Genomic DNA, 27,401 nt, shown 5'->3' with positions numbered 1-27,401 from the left:
AGCTCTGATTAATCTGTTTGTAGATGCCTTCAGTTAATAGTTTCCATGGTATATCCCAATAATGGGATACCTGAGTTTTTCCAGGAATTGGGAAAATATGAAGTCAAAGTTAAAACTGAACAACAAAATGCTACCCAGTCATTTTTTTTGGACTAGATGACCTCCAGAGGTCTGTTCCAATTTAAATCATTCTGTGCTAACGATTTCTTCCATGAGGTTTGGGTTCTGCCATACACATTCAAAAAGACAGATGAAGAAACAGTATTTCAGCCTTTAGCTTCTCACCCCAAAAGCTCTATCAAAACTAGCAAGACTGTCGACAGAGTGAAATCCTACTCAAGGTGAGCAAGGGTACTGCAGAATCCAAAATTTGCTTTATGTTGTTAAAATGCAGTTATGCATATTTGTGCACCACTCCATGCTTTGTGTTTGGAGGTTGGCAAGATGAAAATAGGTGTGTTACTTTTCAGATACCCTGTGACTAAACACATTTCCCCAAAGAAGCCAGCCCAGTTTGCCATGAGTTTGTTATGACTGTTAGCCATGACTGCAGCAGAGACACATCTTTTGGGTTTGATCCAAAGCCTGTGGAAATTGATGGAAAAATTTACCCACTTCCAAAGGTGTTCTGAGAGAGTTGTCTGCTCCTGCGTAGTATGAATAATATTCTGAAGTATCACACTTGAGGCAGATAATCATTAGGACATGCACTGCTTTTTTGGCTGTACAAGAAGACTACAATGCTTTGGCATTTATTTAATAAATCATAGCTCAGTTGGTGAAGGTATGAAGGGAAGGACAGAAGGAAATACCAGATGGAAGAAGTGGTCAGAAATGAAGAACTTCTTCAGAATTGCCATTGGAAGTTCTTTTTGCACATGAAGACAAATGATCACACCATTTTTGCCCTTGCACTTCTGTTGAAGAATTCCCTTTAAAGCACCACTTACTTCACAAGGAAGAGATGCTTCACAGGAAAAAGCCAGGACCAGCACGAACAGGAAAAAGGTGAGAATGAGCAGGACTAGTTGTTCAGACTTGCAGAGCAAAAAAACCCCAAACCAAAACCTAAATAAGACGCACAATTAAGTATGTGAGAACTGGCTCAGCTCTTTAATAGGTTGTTTGGATTAACATACCCACCAGGAAGAAAAAGACACTATTTGTGTTTGCAGTCCAAATGCTCAACCTTCCTTAGCCCTGCGCTCCATCCTGAGAAAGGATGTCTCCACAGCTACTGTAGATGTGGCAATAAGCTCAATCCGGAGAACGTTGAGGGAGATGCACTGAGATGGAAAGGCCTGAAAAACAATGGGAGAATCAGGCAGGGGTCCTGTCCTGCTCTCACAGCCACATGCCCCAATTTCCCCTGCCCAGCAGCAGAGCAGCCGAGGTCAGCCTCTGAGTCAATCAGCCACCAGAACAATTCAAAACAGCAAGCAGCAGGAAGTTGCCCATTTCAACAACCACTTCAAAAAGCGACAGGCCGTTAACTGTTTACTTGAGGCATCCTCTCCTTTTGTGTAGTCTTGCCGTGACTACACACACTGCTGTAATCTGTTGCTCACCACAGTCAAAATTAATTTAAAAATTTTCTGCCATGCAAAAAGCCCAATCTATGCTACCTGAGAAGACCCTCATTAGGCAGCAGTTGCGCAGCACTGCGTTATGTGAAACTTGGCCATTCAGGCTTTGAAAAAAATCAAGATAAATGAACAGCTGGACATGCCCTTGGATCAACTCTGCCCCACAACTCCCATCGTCTGTCAGGAGCAGATAAGGCTGGCCAGGTGCTGCTGAGCAGCCCCAGTGGGCATTGACCACTCAGGTGCTTGTTGTACAGATCCTAGAAAGCAAGTGAAGCTGTGGATGGCATCTTTCTATCTGCTTTCAGGTCAACTGAAGAGTGGCATAGGCCTCTGCTCAAAAGTTAAGGCTATCCGAGGGAATGCAATTGTAATTCTTTATCAAATCTATAATTCTTCAGGAGCTACCCATGAATATCTCAACATATGGTATCAAAGACTGAAGCATTATTACCATGAATCTTCTAATTCTGCAGTCAAAAATGTTTTTTTCAGTAAGTATAAGGTGTGCCATTTTTTCCTCACAACGTCATGTATAGACATTCCACACAGGCTTCATTCAGACCTTCCACACCCTGCAAAATTCAGAGATGGTAAAGAAATTGTATTTAAAACTCTGCCAGAATGCTTTACCTCTCTAACATTTCTTCTCCACAGCTCCCAGCTGTTTGGTGGGAGCCCAGCTCTACAACACCAGAGCCTCTCCAGCTACCAGCTACAAGTGGCAGTAAGTCTCTTGTTCCCAGATATCCTCTTCTCCACTTGGACTTTTTCAATGACTGAGCACAACCTTTTCTTCCGGCTCTCCTGCAGTAAGAGATAAAGCTTTTCACCTCCTGAGCAGGGATCTGGTTCTTCCCAGCAATTTCAACAGCATATTTTTCATCAGAGTGTTTTTTTCGTCACAGAGTTGTTCATCTCCCTCTTCCACTTGGATTTCTCCTTTTCTGGACTGTGGTACCTTTTCTGAGATCAGAACCCAAACAGAAATAATCACTGAGCTGCGTTAGCTCAGCACAAAAGATGACTTTGCTCAGATCCAAACCAGTTTTGAGAAGGAAGTTTCTCTGTGTGCATGTTTACGATGTTTTCTGACAGTGCCTACAGAGTCAGTAATTATGATCTTCCTTTGTATCAGCAGTCTGCAGAAACAAGCTCTTCAGGCAGTGATGGTATTTCTCCTGTGTTGTGGACGTGAGTGTGATTAACTATATTCCTGGAGCACTGTGGCCTGACTTTCAGAAAAGCAGCCAATGATCTTGGATGTCCCATCTGAGACATCTGACTTCCAGAGGGGAATGTCAGGAATTTCCGAAGAATCAAAACCCCATACCCAGCATATGTTTTGAACTGGGCACCCAAAACAAATGGTCACTTGGAAGTAGGCTACTGTTTTCTGAACACTCCCAAATATCTCTGAATACTCTGACAAGGAAGTGATGTGTCCACCAGAAAACTGCAAACTATTTAGAAATGCTAGGCATCAGAAAAGAACATTAATAAAAGCCTATCTGACATACAACTGTAAAGTAAAAAAAATAAAGAAAAGAGAAAAGAGAAAAGAGAAAAAAAGAAAAGAAAAGAAAAGAAAAGAAAAGAAAAGAAAAGAAAAGAAAAGAAAAGAAAAGAAAAGAAAAGAAAAGAAAAGAAAAGAAAAGAAAAGGAAAAGAAAAGAAAAGAAAAGAAAAGGAGGAAAGAGAAAAGAAAAGAAAGCGTGACAAGGCCAGCATTAGCTCTCAGAACAGGAAAAACTTCCAACTTACCCAGTTCAGCGGCATGTCCGTGGCAGAGCTGGGGTTAAGAGTGGCCCAGCCAGAGGTACAACACCAGCTCCCAGCAATCAGCCACATCAGTATTTGCTGCCAAAAACTTCCTCTGGGATCACTATGCCTATGTATTTGCTATTCTGCCTAGAAGACCCCCAGTAAAGAACTGGGATAGAGCACTAGAGAGGAGAGGAAGGGGATGCATCGCCTTGACACCCGGCACAGGGCATGATACCTGGGCTCCACCAACTGGTTATGGGCTCTGAGAAGTTTGACCTTTTATTTTAACTGTCGCTGACTCAGGCCTTACGCTCGCTGTTCGGCACCCGTTGAAAGCAGGCTCCGGACTGCACGAAAGCTAAAACTGGAGCAGGGGAATTCTTGCCCTTGGCATGAACAGCTACCACAGCAGCTGGCCGAAAAGACTATAATACATGGGAATCTGGCAGGTGGTTCAGGGCTGCATAGCTTTTGGGGAAATATTCTGTATTGCCCCAGAAAGCAGGAGACAAGAGAATACATATTTTGCACATGCTGCAAAGTGATAAATAAAAGATTTAAATAACGTAAAAGATACCATCCGTGTTTAATGTTAAAGATAAAGCCCATAAATTACTACAAAATATTCCCGTGTCCTGAGAGCAAAGCAAGATAACTCTCAGGGAAGGGATACCACATACATACCACGAGTTCTCCAGATGGCATAACAGTTCAGCAGGAGATCATGCTGCTGCAAATACTAGAGGAGGCACTTAGCGGTCTGTAAGCTGTGCAGCCCTATTGCCAAGTGCTGCTTTCCGTGCAGAAAATGAGGAAGGACGTCCTGCATGGGCAGGGTTACCCCATGCCTTTGCAATGTGGATGACACCTTTTGAAGCCTCATCTGACTTCTCAGGTAATCCTCCATCTCCAGAACCATTCTGAAACTTGCAGATGTTGATCTAATTGTAGATAATATAACAAGTTGGATTAAAATTCCCTGAGCTGAAGACAGGGCTCCCATCCATCATAGAAAGGATTCACTTTTTTTCCCCCAATCTCGCTACATACTTCTTCCAGAGAACTGTAAATGCTTTTGAAAGAGAAGAGGAAAAATAGTGATGAAATATCTGTACAAGCCATCAATTTCTGAAGAATTCTCTCCAGAACAAGTTTTCAGATGTTTTGGGATATTTTGCTGGCAGTGAAGATGTGATGCTCACAATTTAATACAAAGATACTCATTAAATCAGAATGATGCCATAATGTTTTGTGCTGGTACCAGTCCCAAGAAAAGCCAACTTTCTACAGTCCTCATTCTTTTGAACAGAACATTAAAAATACACTGATTTAATTCTGTGAGTTTGTCTTGGCTCAGCAATGGGAATATGTAAGTAGTTAGAACAACAAATTTAAACTATATCCTGGAGAAATGGATTCACCAAAAAGATAAATCCTTTAGGTTTTAATTATTTTTTTCTTCAAAGCCATCTAGTTAGATTTAGATTAATACTAAATCAAATTCAGTAGTAGATCTGTGACCAATCAGTGAACACTTCTATACATCGGCGTATATGCATTTTTACACATGCATTTTTGCCACTAGTCAGTAACTTCAGAGTTAGCTTTTTCATTGCCTAGATGAAGCCTGCAAAGCTCAGGTCCCAGACTATCATAACTGCTTCTGTATGTACATTTATTAGCATGTGAGGGTTAATCTTACACATCTTTAGTGAGAATTACAGGGTTTTTTACTTATTTTACCCTATTTCTTGTTTCTGAAAAAAGTGAAGCGGGCTTTACCCAAAAGGGGGGAAGAAAGGTCAGTTCCCAGCGTAAAGGCACATGTCCATCCTCCTTGGCAATGTTACCTGCAAGGTGGAGCATATCCAGACCTGTCACAGGCTCCATTTTTCAATGGTATTTGGATGCCTCGTGCTTCTGAGAGTGCTTGCCTTTTGCGAACGAGGCCTAAGGGGCTCTCACACATCATTTAACACTTTGTACGGTTAAGTGAAGGATGCTACATTATGTTCTAGGTTCAAGTCCAGGCTCTGTGATTCTTTTTTTCATTTTCCACTCCTTTTTTCTTTTTCTACAAACGTTTCTGTAAAACCAATGCCTTTAATGTTACCATGTGTTTGGCCACAAAAGTTGCAAACTCACTGAGAACCAAGGAAACGCTGCTTGTGATTTTAACTGTTTGCCAATTACTTGCTTTAATGTTTTAATCTTATGCGGCCTCATAAAATAATTCTGTGCAAGTTTGATTTTTTCAGACATTTGATCAGTCCAGCTTGCCTGCTAAAAATGATGCTTGACTCACATCCTGGCAACAGTGTTTATTTGACATGCACTGGTGAAGCACTCTAAAAAACTCTACTCAGGCTATTCCAAATTTAGCCTCCTACATCTGTGTGTATTAGTGTTTGGGTGAGTCTGACTTATCAGTGTGTGTCAAGTGGGTGAAAAGCTGATCAGCGCACCTTTGTTGTTTAATTACAAGTTTGGTACTGAAGAATCCTTCAGAGAGAAAATGTCCATGATCCTTGTGGGCTTTTTTTAGATCTGTTTACGCTGGGTAGCTTTGTGCTACAGGAAAATCCAAGTCGCTTTAGACCGCGTCTATCCTCAGCCAAACTCCAATTACTTTTGTATTTCTCTCCAAATAATTTACTTGCTGTAAATCCAAACCTATTAAAAATGTGCAGCTGTGAAGTTACATCCATTCCTATGCTCAGAAATGTTAAACCACAGGGCCAAAATTTTTTAAAGGATGGCATACCTGAAGACTAACCAGCGAGGGGAGAGTCTGGCCACACGCTAGGTTTCACATGGGAATGCTGCAAAGAGGGGAGTTTCTCATTAGAAGTAGCTGTGCTAAGTTGGCTGAATCGGTCTTCCAGCGCACGACGGGTGTCGCACAGTGCGAGCGCCTTGCCAAGGAGCGTCCTCCAGGATCACGACCGCTTCGGTGGGAGCGGAGGCGTCAGGCCGAGGCTCCAGCCAAGCCCCGGGCTGGGATTGCATATTGCTTACTGAAAATTTCTTGCAGTTTCAGTTCAGTGACGTATTCCTCTCTCCTGCTCCCAGAGGTGAAAAGATCTGGGGGTTGCTTTGTCCTTCAAAAATGGGAATGAAATCCTCTGGTTCCTGTTTACAAGAAGCAAGCAAACGTGTAGCTGCTCAAATGAACAGTGGCTAAATTCACTTTATTGGCATCTCCTCAGTGGCTCCACCACCATACACAGGTTAACCTGCACGGCTTGCGGTGCTGTGTGCCAGCGCTAACTGGTTTTTCTCATCAGTGGAAGCAGCAAGAGCACTGGTGCAGGCAGCGGGAGTGGACAGGTGCCTTCACCGCCAACCTTTCACCATTACCATTGCCTAACCGACCTCAAATGGCTCCTGCGTGGCTGCGCAAGCTGCAATCACACTGTGGGTGTGGGGTGCAGACACAGGCTAAGAAGACTTCTCCTTTCTTACCACGTATGTGGTAAATTAGGCTGTATTTTCACTCCACAGAGGCACTCCTGCCCCGTGCTGTGAGGACACAGCAGTGCCCCTTCCCAAAGAGCCTGTCACCTTGCTGACAGGCTCTCTGTTGTGGTGGGACGATGCAGCTCCTTCAGGAGACCTGACCGCATTCCCGTTTGTAATGGATGAAAAGCTGTGGAGGATGGTGGGGCCACTAAAATTCACTTCTGCTAACTCATTCCTACCTGAGATGATTTACCTTCAGGGCTCAACATCAGTCTGATTTTGGAATGCATCAGATTGTGCCAAAACACAGAGGATGGAGAAACGGCAGGGAAATGGCACAAGATTTCAAGCCAAGCTACCTGACGCCAGCCCTGGCTCTGTGCACGCTCTCCATTTCACATCACTTAAGCAGGGTGACACACAAAAGCCTTAATGCATTCAGAATATTTCTTTTCAGGATGAAAGTGTAAGTATTTCCAGCCAGCACAGCAAACTCGGGTTTGCCTGCCAAGATTTGTAGCATTTTTCTTTAATTACAGCAGCAGCCAATAGGTTTAAATTTGAGAACCAATGAACAGACTCCCTGCCTCTCCTCCCTCTTTGCTGATGGTTTGAATCTTCAAGAAACAGCTTCCTAGTCTTAGTCCGGGAAGCCTTTAAGCACACGCTTATCATCAGCTAATGCATTGCAGTCAACTGGGTGGTGCACGTTTGCCAAGTTTAGTGTGTACTTAAGTGCTTTCTGGGGTGGAGGCTGAAATACACTTGGTTCACAACTCTGAAAGCATGTGATTACAATTAATTTATCTCATGTCAAAGAGGATTTTTTTTCTGGAAGGTCTCCTGTTTAAACAAGAATCCATTGGTGTTTTTGAGGCTTCTAGATCAAAGCTGCTATAAAAAAATGCAAGTATTTCAACATTGCACAGATATAACATTATGTGTCGTATGTAGTTTGCAAAGTGTGGGAGCCTTTTGGATGAAAGGTACTCTGCACGTATATAATATCGCCATCATGATTACAAATGCATCGAAGGCACAGAAGCCTAAGCTGATTTATTATGGGCACCTGTCCCTGTATAATTTTCTAACACTGCCCGCCTGGGTGAACTGATGAGATCTCCACTAAATTGGGGTAGCCTGTCGTTTTACTCAGATCAAAATGGATTTTCTTGCCTTGAATTCCTGGCAGAGAGAAAACAATCAAAAAATAATGGCTTGCAGATAATAAAGTTGCATGTCAAGCTAGGCATAACAGATACACAGCTGTCAACACTTTTCTTGCACACATTTACATCGTTTCATTATGAGATGAGCAAGGCCAGGACGAGAGATGGAACAGGGGCAGGGTGTTTGCCATTTGGCCCCTCAAAACACATTTGGGATCCTCCTAATAAAGGTGGTTCTCGTACTTTACAACAGCCAGAGAGATGGCCTCCCTGGCAGAAGGGTAGGCAAATAGTTTGCCTTCCTTCAGATAAGGAACACTGATTACGTTCCAGTGAAATGGTATCTAATATGGGCTTTTGTGTATTTTGGCCTCAACGTGGCACCACATCTCCTGCTCGCATCTCTGGAGAGTTCTTAATGACCAAGTGACGCATTTTGTGGAGATTTCAAGACAAATACAGGCATCCTGGCCAGCTTTCCCTCTCTCAGGCTACATGGAAAGCTGTAACTCAATACATAATGGCTTGCCTTGGTTGTCAACAGAGTCACACTGGCCCAGGACAAAACCCTGTTTGAGCCCTACAGCTCCATTGTGCTACTGTGGCCAAGGCACACCAACTCCACAGCCAGCAGCAGAGAGGACAGGGATGTTACTATCACCCTGGGCTGACTCTAATTCCCCAGCCCAGACGACCAGGTACCCCTTTCCAGTGCGATGTTCCTGCAGAGACTTGGTTCTCTGGCTCCAGAGCCAACTACTTCGGTTGCTCCACCACCCCGTCCCTGTCACCTCTGTTCCCTTACCTGATTGAGCCTTATATAAAGTCCCTTAAAAATTATTCTTGAAGTATGAAAAGATATCCAAGGTCTACGCTTGGTTCCTTCCTTCCCTGCCGTGTCTGAGTACGTACTGCAAAGCTGAGAGCTGTGGAGTTAGCAGCAGCTGCCTGCAGCTCATCAGTTGGCAAGGCTGGAGCTGAAATCACATTCTCCAAGTGCCAGAAAGATAGACTTTCTGGAAGGAAGTATCGGGTGAAAGAGCAGGAAAGTGAGTTCCCTTCCAGACAATAAACACGCAGATCGGAAATAATTGAGGCACTAGAACAAGGAGGAGGGACAACAAAACAAACCATAACAACGGATCCTCAGATGAACTGGTTTTCCCTAGTAATAGGGAAGGGGGAGCAGAGGGAAGAGGAGAAAACCCGCAACTTTAGGTAGCTCAGAACTGACCAGAAAAAGATTTTTCACTTTGTGATATATACCGAGGAGTTGCTATCTCTATGTTCAGTGTCACAGTGACAAGCTGGCATCGTGGTGGTTCTGGCAAAACAGACAGTCTTTCAGGACCTGCCCGCCTGCTGGCTGACCTGCCAACAAGCCAGGCAGCTAGTCGCTTTGCTTGGCTTCCTTTAAAAACACCAACAAAACTGACCTATTTCAACACAGCATTTCAGTTCTACGAACTCACCATCTTCCAGCAGATTCCTGTCTGATCGGGAGATTTCCAAACGGCCCTGTGATGCCAGACAATTACAGCTATAAATGTTTTTATTAGGGGATACCACCATACTGTTCTGTAGAAAGACATAGAGAAAAGGAACAGAATAAAGGCCAATGTCCCCTGCTACTAGATGGCACATATGCTGTGTGTGAACGATACCTCCAGGCTCCTAAGCAGATGACTTGTGGGTCTCTTGGGGTGCGAGGGAAAAGGGACAAAGAGTTCTGGAAAGATGGAGAGCACGCACACAAACTAGAGGAAAGCAGGAAAATGAACTTTTTCGCGGCTTCACAGGATACCACGTACAGATGTAAAAGTACGTGATACTGTTTTCTACAGCACAACAAGAGGTATTTTCAGAGCACTGAATTTAGACACCCAGCCTAGCGGGTTAAGTTACCTGGCTTGCCTCTTTAAACTCCCTTAATAGAGAAGCTCTCCTAGAGGCAATTCAGAACAGGAACCTGACACAGGCTTGCTGAATTGCTCCTGGAAGCGAGTCTCTCTCTCTCCCCCTCTGTTTTTCCATTGACTCCAGAGGGAACCTGGAGAGCCTAGCTGGCTAGCTTAACCAGCCAAGTTGGGTGGCTAAATTTGGGTGGTCTGAACACCTCTGCTGAAGCATGGGGCCTGGATTAGGGTTTGGGCTTTGTCTTTAACATCTGCATTTGCTGAAAAAGTACATCTTTGCTCTTCAGCCTTAATGTTGCTATGCTTTAGATGAAATATACGTTTATGTTAGACATACTTTGTTTTTCACTTGTACATAGGATAGGAGAGTGAAAATCTAGAAGTGTGGTGCGTTCAAGAACAGGAGGACAAGGGGTAAGTTGATAAATAACCTGGAAGTGACCAGAAGTTCACACGCACTTTGGGGCATTGCCTCTATCGGAGACTGCATCTTTCTGCCTTCTGAGTCACAGGAGTGAATAATGAATATCAACGAAAGCCCTGAGTGACTGTATGAGCAACATGGTGCTGTTCACTCCTTGTTCACCGGGTTTATAATGACTTCTCTCTAAGTGCATCTGCTCGCTCTCTGGTTTTTGCAGCCTTCCAAATATGAGCATGCCTCCCCAACTTCAGCTTGCATTACTGCATTCCAGCATACTCGCTTTGCGTGACATACCAGTTACCTTCAAACAAATTTTGGGCTAAGTTTGGAAAGACTAATTCAAAGGTTGTCATTTAAAGAAGCTAAATGTTTCACTGCTAGGTATTCTAAAGCTAAGCTCTCACCAAACACCTAGTCAGATGTTTCTTTGAGGCCAATGAAATAATATGCAGCCAGTCAGCTCCTACATTTCCAAAACTGGCCTTCAACAGTACAGGCTCAGACCAGGTTAGGAAGCTGAATCATAAATTATTCCTTAAAAAAATAAGCCAACTCACTTGTCTGTGGTCCTGAGAGCCCAATCCTTATCACATCAGGGTGAGCTGCCTCTCCTGTGCCACAGGTAACAACCTAAACCTGGCGTTTCCCCCAAGCACTTGGCACACAGGAGGAAGAGCACTGGACAGTCCAGGTTGTGTGGCCCCAAGCAGGCACCTGGGAGAATGACATGGTCCTGCATCTGGAGCACTGTTCCTTCCCCAGGTGATGCAGAATCACTAAAAGGGTCATATTTTCGTAGCCCACACCTCTTGCCTCTTCCTGAAGAGACAAGCCTGTTAAAGAGAAATACATATTTATGATCAGAGCAATCCAAGCATGACTCTAAAAGGTCAGAGTGTAGATCTGTTGACAAAGATGGAGTTATTGTTACTAACTCATGTTTCAAAGCAGAACCACAAAGATTCTGTATCGTACATCTAACCTTTCCACATCATAGGGGGTGGAGTGGTGGGAAGGCAGAAGAAATGTTTTCCAGTCTCAAAATTAATGCTACTGTTTCTTATAGTTTCCCCCAGCTGAAGGGGCATAAAAAAATCCATATACACTTGGATTCATGCAGAGAAACATCAGAGAGGAAAAAAAAAAATTTTTCCCATGCTCCTGTTGCTTGATTTTCACTATGCAGAACACAGACCTGCAATTTTGCTATTATATATTCTTCAAATAGGGGTAGGTCTGAAAACATCTGGCCTGGTCACATCACACTTGGCATGGATGAAAATTCGTATATAAACTCTAATAACCAAGATCTACCGATAGGCAAAAAATGCCGAGATTTTGTTGTGTATACTTTGGAAGAAGTAATTACATTTAGTTATATAATCAGTTACAAAACACAGATTCTCCTCAAAGTAAATGGTAGCTCCATCCATGAAGACTTTTGATGTGTGTTCCAAGAATTTATAACAAATCAGGGCATAAATGGGATTTTCGGTGGTGCAGGTTGGAAACCTTACAAGGAAACAAAGTTTCCTTGAAAAAACCACTGCTTTTAAAGACTTTGTTTTTACTGAACTTTTACCAAATCCAAGACTTTGGGCTGCACTTGGGTCCTTGGAGAGTTTGTCTGAGGCCAGTGGTCCTCAGAGCCTGGAAGCCCTTGGGCCTCAAAGCAGATCACATGTGCATCTGCTCCGCAGCCGCATCCCCAGCCCCAGAGCAGACAAGCCTGAGGGTTACCATCCCGCTGCCAGAGCTGCTAAAACATGAGTGCTCCTGGCTCCAAGGCTCATGCACTCAACAGCTCTGCCTTAGGAAAGGGGGCTCTGGAAGCTGCTTGCAACTACCCCGAGAAATTAACGTTTTTGAATACAGGCAAAGCCAGGAGAGCTTCCAGCTTGATTGCAGAAAATTAAATAAAAGTTGGATTCTCATCAGAATCCAAACAAGCTGAATTAAAATAAGAAATTATCCTGCAAGGCTCTGCCTGGTGTGTGGCACTCTCAATATCAAATATCTTGGTTTCCTCCAGAACTGGAAGTGGTTCTGTCAGCACATAGGGCAAGACTATCAGCTGGTGCTCATTCAAGTCAGAGCGGGCTATTTCTGATATAGGGTATCCTACATATAGATACCCTTATGCCAAGGGTATAACCAGAAAGCTCATTTTTGGGCCAATTAGTGTCACATAGAAGTAACTTTCCCCCGTCACCTCTGACAAGCTTTAACATATTTACCGTGGTCAGCACTCAAGATCTTACATTACAGTGCTACAGTGCAAAAACAAGCAATGTAAGAAAGAGATACCAAATCCTCATGTTTCAATCCAAAATTTTGCATCTTTCCTGAAACAAAATTCTAAATAATGAATGACAAAACTTAAACTATTGAAAAGAGAATGTGAAGAAGGAAGAGAAAGGGGGGACCTTGTCTAAACTCTACCACAGGTAGCTCAAGTATCGACAGAAAGACTGTGAGGGATAAAAAGCATGCAGACTCATCTTGTGCTATGTGTCTGCAGGAGCTGGCCTGAAATAGTCTTAATATTCAGTCCTGGAGGCTGAGAGCCGGTCAATAGCCAGAAATGTTAGGCTGAGGGATTGGTGGCGAGATTTAGGCCACCTGACATGACCCCTCAAATTCATGCACAAGATTTTAATTCATTTTATTGTGGTTATCCTGAAATTCTGTTTCTTTCATTACTATGGCCTGAAGTCAGTAATACACTTGAAAGCACATGCGTATCTTTAATATAACTTCGAACACTTGAGTAGCCCCATTATCTTCAATGAACATGTGCGAGTACTTTCCTGGGGCCTGGGTATGCTCTTACTCACTGGCTCAACAGCGCTGGCCAAAAGAAGAGCCTCACTTTCTTCTTCTTCTTTTTTTTTTAATTAAGTAGAGCATGACAATAAAGATTCTCTAAATTATGTCCCTCATTAACCAATAGAGGCATTCATTTTGATGCAGTCATTATTTCTACTTCATGGCTCCAAATTGAAGCAATCTTGTTCTTGCAACAAAGGTTTAAAAACAATTTCAGTGTTTTACATAGCTCCCCTGGTGACCTAATGTATCTGGAGCTGTAATACAGAGACGTATTGAAGGTATTGCCTTGTTTTTGTACAAGTCCAGAAGGCCTTCTATCAGGAGATCTTCCTTCATAGGGTTAGGTCCGTGGCAGACTTGGTAGGACTGAAAATTTTGATTGCAGTTATCATATAAGTTTCTCCCAGTGCCTTTAATGTTTCTCTCAGAGGCAATGTTTTATGAGCTATCACCTGCAGTTTGGCTGTCTTCAGAGAAATATATGAAAACCCTATTGCCAGCTTCAAGTTTGGAGCCTTAGAAATTAATGCAGCAATCCCAAACAATGTGAAAATATCTAATTCAGTAGACACATTTGTAAACAGGACATTCTTATTTCCTACCAAAGTAATAACAAGTGCATTTTCTTGCTGAATGACCTCCACAAAATGGGCTACATCTATTTATGCAAAGTTAATTCGGTCATAACATTTACTTTTCCTGTTCACAGGTGAACAACTTCTTATAAATCAAAATTGAAGCTTTGCCTCATTTCCAGTATGTGATTTTTAAAATAATTCTGGTGAATATCATACTTCTTTTTTATTCTGAGATTTTATTTTTATGACAGTATTTGCAATAGGAAATTTAATCAATTAAATCAGCTTGTAGATTTTCAGGCATCACACTTTTCCACACAGCAGGTCTCCACTCTTTTTAATGCTGAAACACAATCTTGAATTTTTATTGAACCTATGTTAAAGCTTTTCAAAGGCCTAAACCCACCAATTTATAAGTATGCATCATGCAGGTAATATCATACTATTGATTTTCACTTGAATGTAAATATATTCAGTGATTCAGTGGATCTGAAGTCTATAATAAAAGCACACTTCATGGGTCAGAGGCAAATTCATGTTACTGTAAAATAGTATAGTATAATCTTGTTTCTAAAATTATCTGGCCCTGTTATGAATGTGTTTGTTCTAACTATTGGAAGCCTGTGCAAGAAAATACCTTCTAATTTACATGTTAAATGTATTCACAGATATATACATATTCATACATATATATATATGCACATGCATGTATGTATATGTATGTAGCACTGAATAACATTTGAGAAAGTGCCAGTCTATATGGCCCTGCTCTTGGTGCCAAGAAAATAATTAATGTACGGTTGCAATAATTTTCTAAATTATAGTTACAATAATAATATATGGGCTTGAAAAGGGGCCACGGTAATAGTTTTGACACAGTGTGAAGCTATTCTTTTCTCTTTATAGCTCTGTAACAAAGTTATTAAACACATGCATAAATCCCCAATAATCTGAATTGAACTTCAAAATATGTTTAAGGGCTTTGCATAATGGGCCTGGGACTTGAGAGGTCAAAAATGGCACACTTCTACTTCCCAGAAAATACTGATAATTTGACATTTTTCTAGTTTGAAGTGGGGCAAAAAGATGAAAGAAAATGAACACTCCAGAATTAATTGTCATAGCCAAAGCTATAAATTTCAAAGAGATTTGACAGATAAACCATTATAAAATAGTCATATATAAATTAAAATTCATCCCTGTAAGGCCAATAGAAATGGAAAAACCAGAACAAAATATATTGATGCCATCCAAGTAAAAAAAAATAAATAAAAATTCCCCATTTAAACATTTTCTCTTCTCAACACTGTAAAATCAACATAATCCCCACAAACACTTTCCACTTCAAAAAAGTACAGATTCCAATCTCATTTTTTCTTGAGCTTTTTTTAAACCAACCAGCCAGTATTATTTGGAAGTTTAATCATGCAAAACAAACCTCGATATCTATCCTACCTTCAGCATTCCCACTGAGTTTCTATGCCACAGAAGTTGATCTGTGTGTTTCTTTACACAATAACTAGAGCCTGAGATGCACATTTCATGGCTCCAGGTTATGAATCAGTGGCTGGGTATCTTTTATATTGGAGTCCAGGTGAAACCATGCCTAGAAATACTGCATATCATTTTGGGAGTAACTGAATACTTGAAATATATCCGCCCTTTGCAGAGAAAAGCAATAAAAAGATGCACTGTTTGAGTTGGGGAATCATATGGGCTCAAAATTACATATTAAAAAATATGATTCACCTAACTACCATAAAAGACCTAATTTAAAACAAACCAGACCTTCTCACAGCAAGGTACTCATCCTACTGTTATTATTTATGCTGCAGTAGTCCCTAGAAACCCTGGGTCCCCATTGTGCCACGTGCTGCACAAATACAGAGTGATCATACATTTATTTATTTATAGGGCATTAGATTTCCCTGCTCCTGAGTGAACAGGTAAAGCAGTGATTACCAAGGACGCCACATATACCCAGGCAGCCAGCCACAGAAAGTAATTTCAGCCTGAGCCTTTGTTTTAAATAAACACCTGCATTTTCATATGGAGAAAAGCATTTGTTTCACAATGAGCTGTCACAGCATGTTTGCCTGCTAATGAACCAAAAGCTCTTTGAATTCTGTCTCCCATCCTTCCCACACTGCAATTTTGCCAGCCCTGACTATCCCTTTTATTGCTTTTTCTTTTTTTTTTTCCTTGAACAAAACATTCTTGCTTAGCCCTGCAGTAACTTTGTAATTCCCATATTATTTACTGCACTGAAAGGCCATGTCTCCATCCACAAGAGAAACCAGCAGATCGCTATCCTGCTACGTGCAGACACGTAGTCCCTATTTGATGGTATTTCAGTGGGAAAATATATTTGGTGGCCAGGACAGGGAGCTCAAGACAAGGCTGCTTATCTCACCCAGGACCATGGCACAGGATACCGTGCTCCTGAGAGTCCACATACAACCCAGCCTGATTCCACCAGGGGCTTTACACTCCAGTCTATTGAAACCCCAAAGACTTCCATGGATGAGGCCCTCCTCCGATGTAAGAGTGTCTGGCACATGGCAAAGCACTCCCTGCACCCTACGTGAGCCAATCCTTGCTTTTAGCATTGTAAAACGTGGAGTCAGCCTTCGACTTTCTCTATCGTCTTGAGCCACGCTCCTGGAGTTTTACACAAGAAAGTCTGTTTTCTTTGGGTTCCTTGATCAAGGCAAGTCCTTCGACAATTGCGGCATTTAATATTTCTGCTCCCCAGGTTGCTCACTGGGGAGAAGCACATATTGCAAAAGTGATGTTATGCAAGCACAATGTTTTGTTAACCTAGGAAATTTCTCATGGGGCCCATTATATATGAGGAAGAACAACTGAGTCATTTTTAAGTATAGGGATTAAAGCATAAAAATAGCCAAGAAATCCTTAGCTTGAGCGCCTGCCCCAAACTCATCCCTCCTCCCATCCCTTCTGCCTTCCCATCACACATGGGCTTTCCCCTGCGCTCATTAAGAGTGTTTTCCTTGCCTGCGTTATGCTACTGCACGTATCTCACCTAAATCTTACTTCACGGCAACATGAAGGGGATGCCACCAGCTCTGCCTTCTTCCCCCAGCTTAGCAGAGGAGACAGGTCTGCTTGGGCAGCCCGAGCAGAGCATTGGGGGTGTGTGGATGAAAAGGGTCTCTTGCAGCCAGGGCTGGGGCATGGGGATGAGGAGAAGCCTGGGGTGGGGATGGGGAGGTGCTGTGGAGGCTCTCTGCTGCCCAACGGTGCGGGGACACGTGGGCACAGGGGTGTCGGTGCCGTCACGGGACATCTTCATGGGGCACCCCCAGTCACCCTCAGCACTTCGCAATAGGAAAAGTTCTTTTAAGTTCCTATTTACCTTCCAAATCCTCCTTTCCTGACCATCAGACTCCACAAACCACACATTGTTTTGGAGCTACACACGCACAACGGGGAAATAAAATGTTCAACAACTGTGTGGCACCTTTTCCAAGACAGGTACTGAGAGCAGGTAAAGGCAGGAGATGGGATGGCTCACCAGCCTGCCCCCTCTCCCTCTTCCCGTTCTTTGCAGGAGCCAGCCAGGCTGTCCTTGGGGGGCTGGCATGCACGTCCTGGGTACGTTAGCACCCAGCAAAACTCCCCTGGAGAGAGGGCAGGGTCACAGCCTAGCCCCCTTGCAGGGCTAGGCCAGGCAGGCGAAGGGCATGCTGCCTGCTGCCAAAATCCTCACGCTGGCACAGTGGTGCATCACCTCTGCCGCCGGCATAGGGCCACCAGCATCACCTCCTCAAAGGGTCGCTCCCCAAGCAGCCCTCCGTGGGCCAGCTCGCAAAACCAAACGTGTTTAAGCTGAGACTGTGGTAAGCATGGGCTTTGCTCCTGTAGCAAAGGCTTCCTCTCAGCAAAGCTAGCCTCTGTTTTGTCAGCCTCTCCTTGAAACTAAAAGCACTTCATAAAAAAGTAATACAGAAGAATATAGCAAGCAAGAAATGCCTAAGTGCTGCACATCACGTTCCCTCCGAGGCTAGACTGCTGTTCCACCGTGCTGACTGAGGGATCAGAAAAAATCCCTGTATTAATGCTAAAGCGAGGGAGAGGGAGGTGCTTTTGGCTGGGAGGCAGAGGATGCAGGGCTGTGACTCAGTCCTCCCGCTGCCCTGCTGCCAGCCTGGCCAGCGAGTTACCCCTGCCCCACTCTCCCGAGGTCCGCTCTCTGCCTTCCCTTCCAAGTCCTTCAGGCAGACCCAAAACACAGGGATGCCAAGCACGGCCGAGGCTTTGAAACTCCTCCTCTGCGTAGGTAAGAAAAAAAGTAGAATATTTCCTTTAATCCTCACCATGACCCAAATAGAATTATGCCAGTTTACAACAGACGAGTTTTAACGTGGAAGAAGGAAAATAAAACAAAACAGAGAGATATCTGATACAAGTTCTCAGCTGGAGGTCTTTTAGACACTTACTGCATTTTTACTCTACCACACACCCGTTTTACACGTCCAGGGATACCATGCAGCTAATACTAACAGCAAATAGTGTACCATTCCCACAGCACAGTTTAACCAATAAATTAAATAAGAATCTTCCTTGCTTTGAACTGTGGCTGAATTTAACCCTTGGATGTCGATGTCAGATTAAATTTTAAAAAAGGAGAATTCTTTATTTGCAACTAGATACACTGAGGCTCACCAGGATTGAAAGGACCAGAGTGGTTTTCTTGCTGCTTGATGAAAGGGAATCAGCAGGCCAAAAGACCATTTTTAAACTGTCTTGAAAGACAAACTTAAAAGAAATACTCTATAACCAGAGGGAGAGGTGGTAGAGTGGGATAGGATTTTCTTCTCCTGTTTATTAAAAAACACACCTTGGGCACCATTCTAATCTGATTTAAGCATCACGTGAGGTGTATTTATTACATGGGAAAATTGCCTCAGTGCTTTCACTGACACAGTTTGGACCCAGCCTGCAAAAGTTACTCTATATGCAGAAGGCTCCCCAGCACACAGAGATGAAGGGTAGGGGAAGGAAGAGCAGCCAAGAAGTAAAAAGGGAATATCTCAGGGAAAGCCATCTGAAAAATAGCAGAACGTGGCTTGAGGCTTAGTGAGCAAGGATGTCCTTCTCCTAAAAGCTGCAGAGCAGTGGGCACCAAGAAGGATGGGACCACTGGTAGAGAAGAAGGGAGAGGATGAGGAGAAACCAGTGGGGTCTGGAAGGTCTTGGAGCCATGCCATAAAACTGAGCAAATTGTAGTCAGCAAAATAACACGTGAAACAGCCAGCCATTCCTGAATGTGCCGAATTGTGCTACTGCATGGTTCCAAGGCTTATAGCCTGCAGGAACAGAAACCCCAGAACAAGGGATAAGCAGCAAGACACTGGTCTTCCAGCTAGAGCAAGGAGCATCTATGGGTCCCCAGGGCTACGGGACACCCACTTCACACTAAAGGCAACTGGGAAACAACCCATGGGAGTAGGCAGTGAATAAAAGCACTTGATGATGACAGCAGTGGGGAGCAGCTAGCTGAGGCACCTCACTGGTGCAGCGAGCAGAGGAGAGCAGCCTCACACTACAGGGTTAACAGTCACTTGGTGAGGGCTCCCTCCACGCAGCCGAATCCAGGCTACACCACGATGGAGCTACAAGACTTGACATCAACACATCGTGTGCATTGGAATGAGGGAGGCAGTACAAGAGAAACAGCCAGGGTCTCATGTAATCACTAATCTTTGCTCCAAAAGAAGGACTTATTATTTAAAAATAGCCAGTTTTCTGGGCAACAGCCCAGGGCAATACTTTGCTAGAGGTTTGTAGAAACCAAATCCAGCCTTTTCCTTTTGCTGCCAGCCAAAGGCATTGCAATAGGCTCCCCGTATTACAGTTACTCCTCTCTCCAAGTAACACAGTTTGTAAAATCATCCCAGATGTCTCCAGGGTTAAATCCCAACCTCTCACAGTAGATCAGTCAATTATCAAAAGACTTCACCAGGTCCAGGATAGCACTGCAACCTTAACAGTAAGTCTAGAATTACTGTTTTGAAACTGAAGTGTACTCCAGGTCCTTATAAACAGAGACACTTCCTCTGGAAAACTCTCCCTACGAACCTCTGTGCTGCATGGAAAAGCATGTTTAGCCCAGTCTCATCCTTATTTACAGCTGGAACAAGTCTTCTGCAGTGTCAGAGACCCGTTGCGTGGAAGCTGGAGGTGGAGAGGCTGAGGTTATGCCTACAGAAGCCAACAAAGGAGGGGCATGATGCACGTGCAGGCAAAAAATATCACAGAAGTGTGATTAATTATCAATATTCATCAAAGCTCCTGAGGGCCCAGTGGGAGTTGGGACCCCAGAGTGCTGAGCACTGACCGCACAAAGCTGCGTCCCTGCAAGGCAATGGGGTGCTACATAGAAATCCCTGAGGCGTTAGAAACAAAACACGCTTTGAAAGCGGCAGCATCCTCTCAGTCAATCACTGAACAACTTGATTACCTTGGGCAAGGTACACTGTTAATGTGGGATCCTGCAACCCTGTCTCTGCCACACCAGCTGCTGAAGCCCTTTCCAGGGGTGCCCAGCCTGGAAAACAGCTGGCAGGAGCAATGCCTTAGACTGCAACATTTGGATTTTTCTCCAGTTTCACCCCCTCTGCCCAAGTCTACAGTCCTGTAGCATAGCTGGCAGAGGAGGATCCCCTTGGATAGCCTGAGCTAGAGCAGCTCAGATGAGGACAGACTTTCTGCTCCCTGCTGTTGTATTAAGCAACAGTATTAATATCAGAGTAGGTCCGATGAGGACATGACATCTATCAGAATTCATTCTAAAATTGGCTGAGTTGTTCTGGAGCTTGGTTATGTACTGTAGACTGTGTTGGATTTATTATTAGTAGGTTTGCTACACCATTATTGTCCATTTTTCAGGATCAAAACTGACAATCTACACTATGGTATGGAAATCCCTCATTCCAGGCCATGGAAAGCAATTTAAATAGGTAAGACTATAATGGCAGCAGCATTTTGTCAGTCACTGACATAAAAACCAACTCCTGCCTACTACATCCTCAAAGAGATCATCTGTTTCCTTAAATTAGGTGTAAAATGTTTAGTCCATGCCACATTAGGACATGGGCTTCCTATTTCAGGGATAGAAATCCACAGTCAAGTCTACAGATGACCAAATCACCATTGGCAAGCAGATCATTATGCAGAAGATACTGATGACCTTATCAGTTGCCAAGTTCAAGTCCTGTAGATACCTCCCAAAGGTGAATTCAGGGCAATTATTTATGCAAAAACATTGTTCTTGCTTCAGAAGTCATACATAGAGGAAATCGTGGAAAAGTCAGTTAGGAAGGGGCCTCAAGAAGATTTCTGCATTTCCTCCTGCACTGAGGAAGAATCCTATATACCCAGCTGTCCTGGTCCTTGGCTCTGTGACTGAGAGAAATGCATGTTAGTATGAAAGAAAACTCATATTGACTTTTTATGTTAACAGGTTACTTCTTATAAAGCTACATGGCCCAGAAGGGCAGATTGTGGTTGCAGCAGCTGGGTATATTATTAATTAGATCTTTGGCTGCAGCTTAAAGGATGCGTTGTATCTCACAGGTCAGACTTTCCTGCTGCCAGTACCATCAAAGAATTTGTAATTGACTCCATAATTCACTTAAATTTTTCTGGCAAAACACTGCATTGAGAACTACCTGACACTTCTTCCTACATAAGTTCCTTACAGTGTACATGGTAATAATGACTTATTTAACCCTTGCACACTTTTTTTTTTTCCTATGCATAGAACATCCATTGAAATCCAGACTAGTTTTTTATCCATAGAAAACAACTATTTTATATTTCACATGGAATTCATTGTGACTGCAAAGAAATCCTGGAAGAAAGCAGCAATGCAGAGGCACTTGCAACTCAACGTTCCTTATTTCTTGCAATATGAAATTAATGATTTATTAAGAAAGTGGTTCTGGCTCAGCTAATCTGACTGTCAGGAGAACAGTGCCTTCCAGTCTGTCCTGTCCCATCCCTATTTATGTAGTCCAAATAGCCAAATTACACAGGGAAAGACATATGGTTTCCACAGCTACTGTAGATAACTCCCTCACGAGCTGTTTACTGCTCCACCAGGCAGTTTGGTGGTATATGTTGTGGTACAAGTTCCATGAATTAGTCTGAACACTTAATGGCAGAACAGAATGAAAAAGAAAAGGGAAGAAATGTAATAAAAATAAAGACAAGGTATAGTAATTAAAAAATAAATTCATACACGATAGTCCAAATGCACATTACTGTTCTTTCCAATCAAAGCTAAATGGATTTTCTTCAGACTCTTCTCCTCAAACATAAACAAGTGTTCCCCTTCTGATCAGAATCAAGTACACTTAACACCATAGCAAGGCTTTACTTAGTTTCAGAGAAGGTTACATGACTATAGAAATAGAAATTACGGCTCCACTATGGAAGTGCTCATTCTCAAGGCTACTGTTGCCTTTCCAAAACATTGCAGGAAAGTGGTCATGCAATGGGAAGCTAAACTGGCAAACACTATGTCAGATATGGCTCTGACAAAATGTTAATTCATTTCTGCTGATTTGGTTTGCTATCTCAGCCTCAGCTACTATATCAGCTCCTGGAATGACAACATGGATCATGAAGAATTGTCAGTCACCATTACCTCTAATGTAAGGAATATTTAAGAGAGCTATGAATGCCTCCCACTCTCTGTGGGATAAGCGCTTCATAAGATTGGTTCCCTGAGGTGGAGGATGAAAGAAGTCTGTTTTGAGGTGACTCTGCTCCACAATATCTCTGTATAGCATTTCTGTTTTATAGGGAAGAAATAAAAGCTTGTTAAAAGAAGGTGACTTGCCTGAAGTTGCACCTAAAAGTGCTAAAAATAAAATCCTGATGTCACAAATCCTGGTACAACAGGAACCTTTGCATAATACCAACCCATTTCATCTCCAGTTCAACAATTCCAACAGCAAGATACTGTACTTGGGCTTTATGAGATACTGGCTCCTTACATTTCTTTCAGATGAGAAAAAATGCCATGGTCTAGCCCTGAAAATACTCAACCTTCCCCACCACCTGCTACCCTCCTACAAACCTACATTAGCACTGAATACACAAGGTTAAAGATTTGCAACTAAATCGATTTGCAGCTTCCTAATTTTTTTTTTAGTGGTGGTTTAGCCTTCTGATGATTGAAATTTCACTTTATTGACAGTACCTTGCTTTCTTATTTACCTGTCATTGATCCCCTCAGAAGTAGCTCACAGGCTGTGAGGGCTCTGCCAAACGTAGACTGAAACCACTTCTCTGGAGAACTGCTTGTCAAGTGATTTTGTGCACCGGTCTTTTACACCACAACATAAATCCTACAATAAATCTAAACCAAACTTCGTATACAAGTGGACCAGCTTACTTCCAGAATTTATTACTTCCTATCTTATCATATCTTCACTACCTTTGATTTACGTAGCACTTGTCATCCATAAGGGCTTTAGGCTCTTATTCCAAAATGCTTCTGGGTCTGCTGCCGACATGCCTGCTCTCCCAGGACAAAAACCAGAGCAACCCTTTCTCCTCAAACCCTACCACACAGCGAAAAAGGGTATTGCTCTCTACTAAGGTCACTGATCACAAAGCCATACTTCAAAACAGCAAATATCATAGCCAAATTATATCTGTTAAAGGCTCATATAAACTACAAAGTAGTAACCAGTAAGGAAGCTTTCCGTGCTGATACCTTAAATGTCTTAATTACCTTTCTCTCCCTAACACAGACTGCTGCAGAAGAATGCCTCTGCAGGACTTTCCTCAGAGAGGCAGCAAATCTCCTCTGCTTTCATCCAGTGCTGAAATGCAGCAGCCACGTTTGGGGAGAACCAAGCTCCTGGGCATGGTTTGTATGACCATCATTCTCAGCCCCGCACCAGCTCCTTGAGCAACCCTGAGCAAAAAAAAAAGAAACAACAAAACAAGAACAAAAAAAGACACTTGTCCCACCATCTGTATTTCATCTGCAAGATAAAGAAAATAGTAACTTCTTATCAATGTAAAATGTCTGAAGGTCAACAAGGAGACCTGCAGTGCTCTACAGACTTTATCACAGGCTGCTGAACAGCTATTGCTAGCTACTGACAATAAAGCAAAACTACTCTGTGAGAAAAGCCAAAAATAATTGTAAGAACTAAAAGTATATATATCAATACAAATATAATATGTATGCATGACTTTTTTATTTTTAATTTAAACAAAAGCAAATTGTAATTACTTGATGTTTGGATTTTGCTCAGGAAATGAGGAAAACTTCATTTCATTGTTCCCCCCCCAAAGACATGCTTATTTTGGAAAAGAGCAGGTAAAACTGCGAATCTGCTGCATGCTGAGCAAGAGTCTCATCCCTTTGACATTTCGTCTTCTTCGACAGTGGTACTTCCCCCTGTAATAAAAATACCACGGTCTCTCTTCAGCTTTGAGATCCCACGCGTCAGGTCTGGCTGAGCAGCTGCCAGTCGACCAGACACCCCTGGCACATGGCGACCTCCAGCGAGGGTACGGAGCTGCCCGAACAGAGCGGCACGTCCCTTCGAGCAAGGCTCCTCCTAGGGCAAAGCACTGCCAGGAGGCATGTGCTCCTAACGGCAGGTCCAGCTGGTGGCCCTGCCGCAGCAGGGCCTTGTGAGCTCCTCCCATGGGCAGATGGGGAGAGAGGTGCCTTCCCGCCCTCCTGCAAGTCACTTGCAACATCTGGCACGGAAGAGGAGAAAAGGAAACAAGTCTTAAAAACATAACTCAAGTGTGAAGTGCAGCCTTGCTTCAGGTAAGCACCTGGATGTCTATGTCTATCCAAACTATCCAGATCTCTTGGGGTTTGTAGCAAATGGGCTGTGAACTTTCCAAGACACTTGCAGGGAGTGTAAGAAGCAGCCCAAAGTTGTTTTTCCTGAATCCCTACATATGTAGAAGTTCAGGAGGCAGGTGGAGGTTCATTTGGTGCACTGCCTGCCTTAAAAAAAAAAAAGTCTGCCTCTCCTTTTTTCCCCCTCCTCCTTCCACTTTTTTTTCTCCCCTCGGTTTGGTGCCTTATGTTGACATTTGAACTCCTGTGCAGTGAGCGTAAACGTGCCCCTGCAATCTGGTAGCACTGTACATCCACTTCGAACAAGCATAAATTATTTAGCAGGGTTCCAGACAGCAGCAATCAGGCCAACACCATCCACCCTCTCAAGAAGATGTTGCTTTTTGCTTTTGTCTTGTTCACTTAATCTGAAAGGTCACCGCAACTGGAAACATATGTTTATTCTTTTATATGGAAAATATAATACTACTTATTTCCTCCCCAAGAAGCCAGAAATGCTGGAACAACCATTTCTTTCACAGAATTACTGCACTTCTGTTTCTCATCCTGTCTGGAACCTAGAATTTCAAAAGGACATAAAATAATGGAAAAGTTATGATGAACATTTCTGGAAAGTAAAAAAGGAAAACATTGATTTGAGTTGTCTCTAAAGGTAAAAATTACTATGCATTTAAAATCAGTTCATCCACCTTGCCTGACTTTGCGGTCCCAGAGACTGTCATTCAGAGCAATCACTAAGGCTTCACAATCAGCCCTTTTGAAAGGGTGCATTTTTTTTTTATCAGCTTTGACTTCTCACTGCAAAGTGGTAAAGAAATAAATCTATATTAATGGCATATGCTGGTACAGTTAATCCATCCCTTACTTTTAATTTGAGCTGTCAGAGTTTTGTGGCAGAGCTGTAAGCAGTTCTATAAATTCTGTATTTCTGCAGTTCTTCCCTGCGGTTCCACCTAGTTCCTTTGCCAGAACTAAAATGAAGCTCAGCTGCTAAGGCAGCAACTGCATAGGTCTGTGGAACAAAATTTCCTGGTGTGTGACAAGAAAACAATGTTTGATTCATTAGTGAGGTGAAAAAGCAGAAAAAAACCAGACTTTGCACCAGAACTGCAGTTCTGCAAACTGCGATTTGGATTTCTGAAATCTGTTCTGCATAGTTTGAGCTTTAACTTATTTTAGCTCCGAGTCTCTCGTGGGGGCATTGCTGGTTATTTTGAGGATTCCTGATGGGTAACAGCCTTGGCATTGCCCTGGTTTCTATATTACTCAGTGACCAGGAGCCTCACTATTGAAAAGCTTTTTGCCTCCACAAAAATAGAAGCGGTATTTGATGCATGTAATACCTGGAGACCAAGGGTGAAACTTGGCACTTGTGGGTCTTCATGGAGTTTTGCTCTCAGTCTTATCCATGCGATCAACAACATTCCTACTCAGGAGTGATGGGTGAAAGGAATGAAAGGCATGAGGAAAAGCCTTTATAAAGAATAAAATAAATAGGCCAAGTTTTGCTCTTACACATGACTTCTAGCATGCCAGAAAAAAAAGGCTTCTCCAGACATACTCAGACTAGTGTAATGAAGATAAATGAAAATGTTTTATTTAGCCTTTCATCTTTGGGTTTTTTTTTCTCAATTAAAAGCTTAAAAAGATAAATTCTTCCAGACAAAGAAATTATTCCTCATTAAAATGCAATAGATCTCTTGCAGTAGTACCTGAGGTATGCCTGCTGTGTTCTTACAGAACAGATTCCTCTTTCTTTTTCTTGTACAGCATTTTACTCTACAAACTATGCACTGAAAACAGGCATGATATGAAGGGCTGGATGCTAGCTGGGGGCATGGCAACACCAGAACTAGAACAAAAAGCTCAGGTAACTACATATGCATTGTAAGCAGTCTTTTTTTAACCTATGGCAAGAGCTTGCAGACCAAGTACCTAAATTCAGTCTGAAGAGGAGTGGCAATGTACTTAACCACCAAGTCAGAAGCCACTAGATAGATCAGTACATTGTAAAGATATTGTCAGTGGTGAATGAGGCTTTCTATTCCCCCCTCCCCCTTTTTTTTTTTAAGCTATGGATACCATTATGGGAGAAAGGTTTTTTCCTCCACTGGAATTACCCCCAAAAATATAATCTGTCTTTATTCATTATTTTTACATTTTTCTTAATAAAGAGGTCATCTACAATTTCTTCTTTTCTATTTTTCATCCAAAGAAAATCACTTACAAGCCACGAAGAAATGACCTTCGAGCTCCATAAATCAGTATGACAGGTGATTCAATCAGCCACATGCCTTCTCTGATTTAAGCAGCTGCTGACTCCCATAGAGCACGCTGAGTGCAGGTCCCAGTGGCCCTGCAAGTGATGAAGAAAGCAGCAGGTCTGCACTTTTAAAACCACTGAAGCCTGGCTGAGGAAATCACTGACACAAGTGAAATAAAAGGGACTGAATATTTAATTTGCATGAGCTGCTGGCACCGCACACACCTCCGCATCACATTTTCTCACTCTGCATGCTCTGTCAGTATTGCTAGAGAAACCGCAACCTCAATGTGGATTTCGTTCCTACGAAGTGATACGTGAGTCCATGCCTGCAGTTTTTGTGTACTTCCCAGACATGCACTTCATGAACTTTAAAAGAAGAACTACAACAAGCGTAGGGGAAATACTTTTTAATCTCAAATGGGAGAAGCAGAACTGGACAGGCTGCTGCGTGCTGAAATGAGACCTTCACCTGGTGGGCCAAAGTCTCCTCAAATTCAGAGTGGCTCATTACATCAGAATGACTCACAGCTGA

The 27,401-nt window shown here is 42.8% G+C and overlaps 1 long non-coding RNA gene across 2 annotated transcripts; it reads right to left on the bottom strand.

Annotated features, from left to right (window-relative positions):
• Nucleotides 1-1,090: 1,090 nt before the first annotated feature.
• On the bottom strand, nucleotides 1,091-3,735 carry LOC138688172 (uncharacterized). Of its 2 annotated transcripts, none has more exons than XR_011327223.1 (2): nucleotides 3,350-3,735; nucleotides 1,091-2,393 (listed from the first exon to the last, which is right to left on the bottom strand). It is a non-coding gene; the product is annotated as an uncharacterized lncRNA (long non-coding RNA). The 2 variants fall into 2 exon arrangements; XR_011327224.1 differs by having other exon boundaries at nucleotides 1,091-2,161.
• Nucleotides 3,736-27,401: the final 23,666 nt, after the last annotated feature.

The sequence above is a fragment of the Haliaeetus albicilla genome, chromosome 2 (assembly GCF_947461875.1).
Source record: "Haliaeetus albicilla chromosome 2, bHalAlb1.1, whole genome shotgun sequence".
In the NCBI taxonomy this organism is placed as follows: domain Eukaryota; kingdom Metazoa; phylum Chordata; class Aves; order Accipitriformes; family Accipitridae; genus Haliaeetus; species Haliaeetus albicilla.
This window is presented reverse-complemented; position numbering and strand designations above follow the sequence as displayed.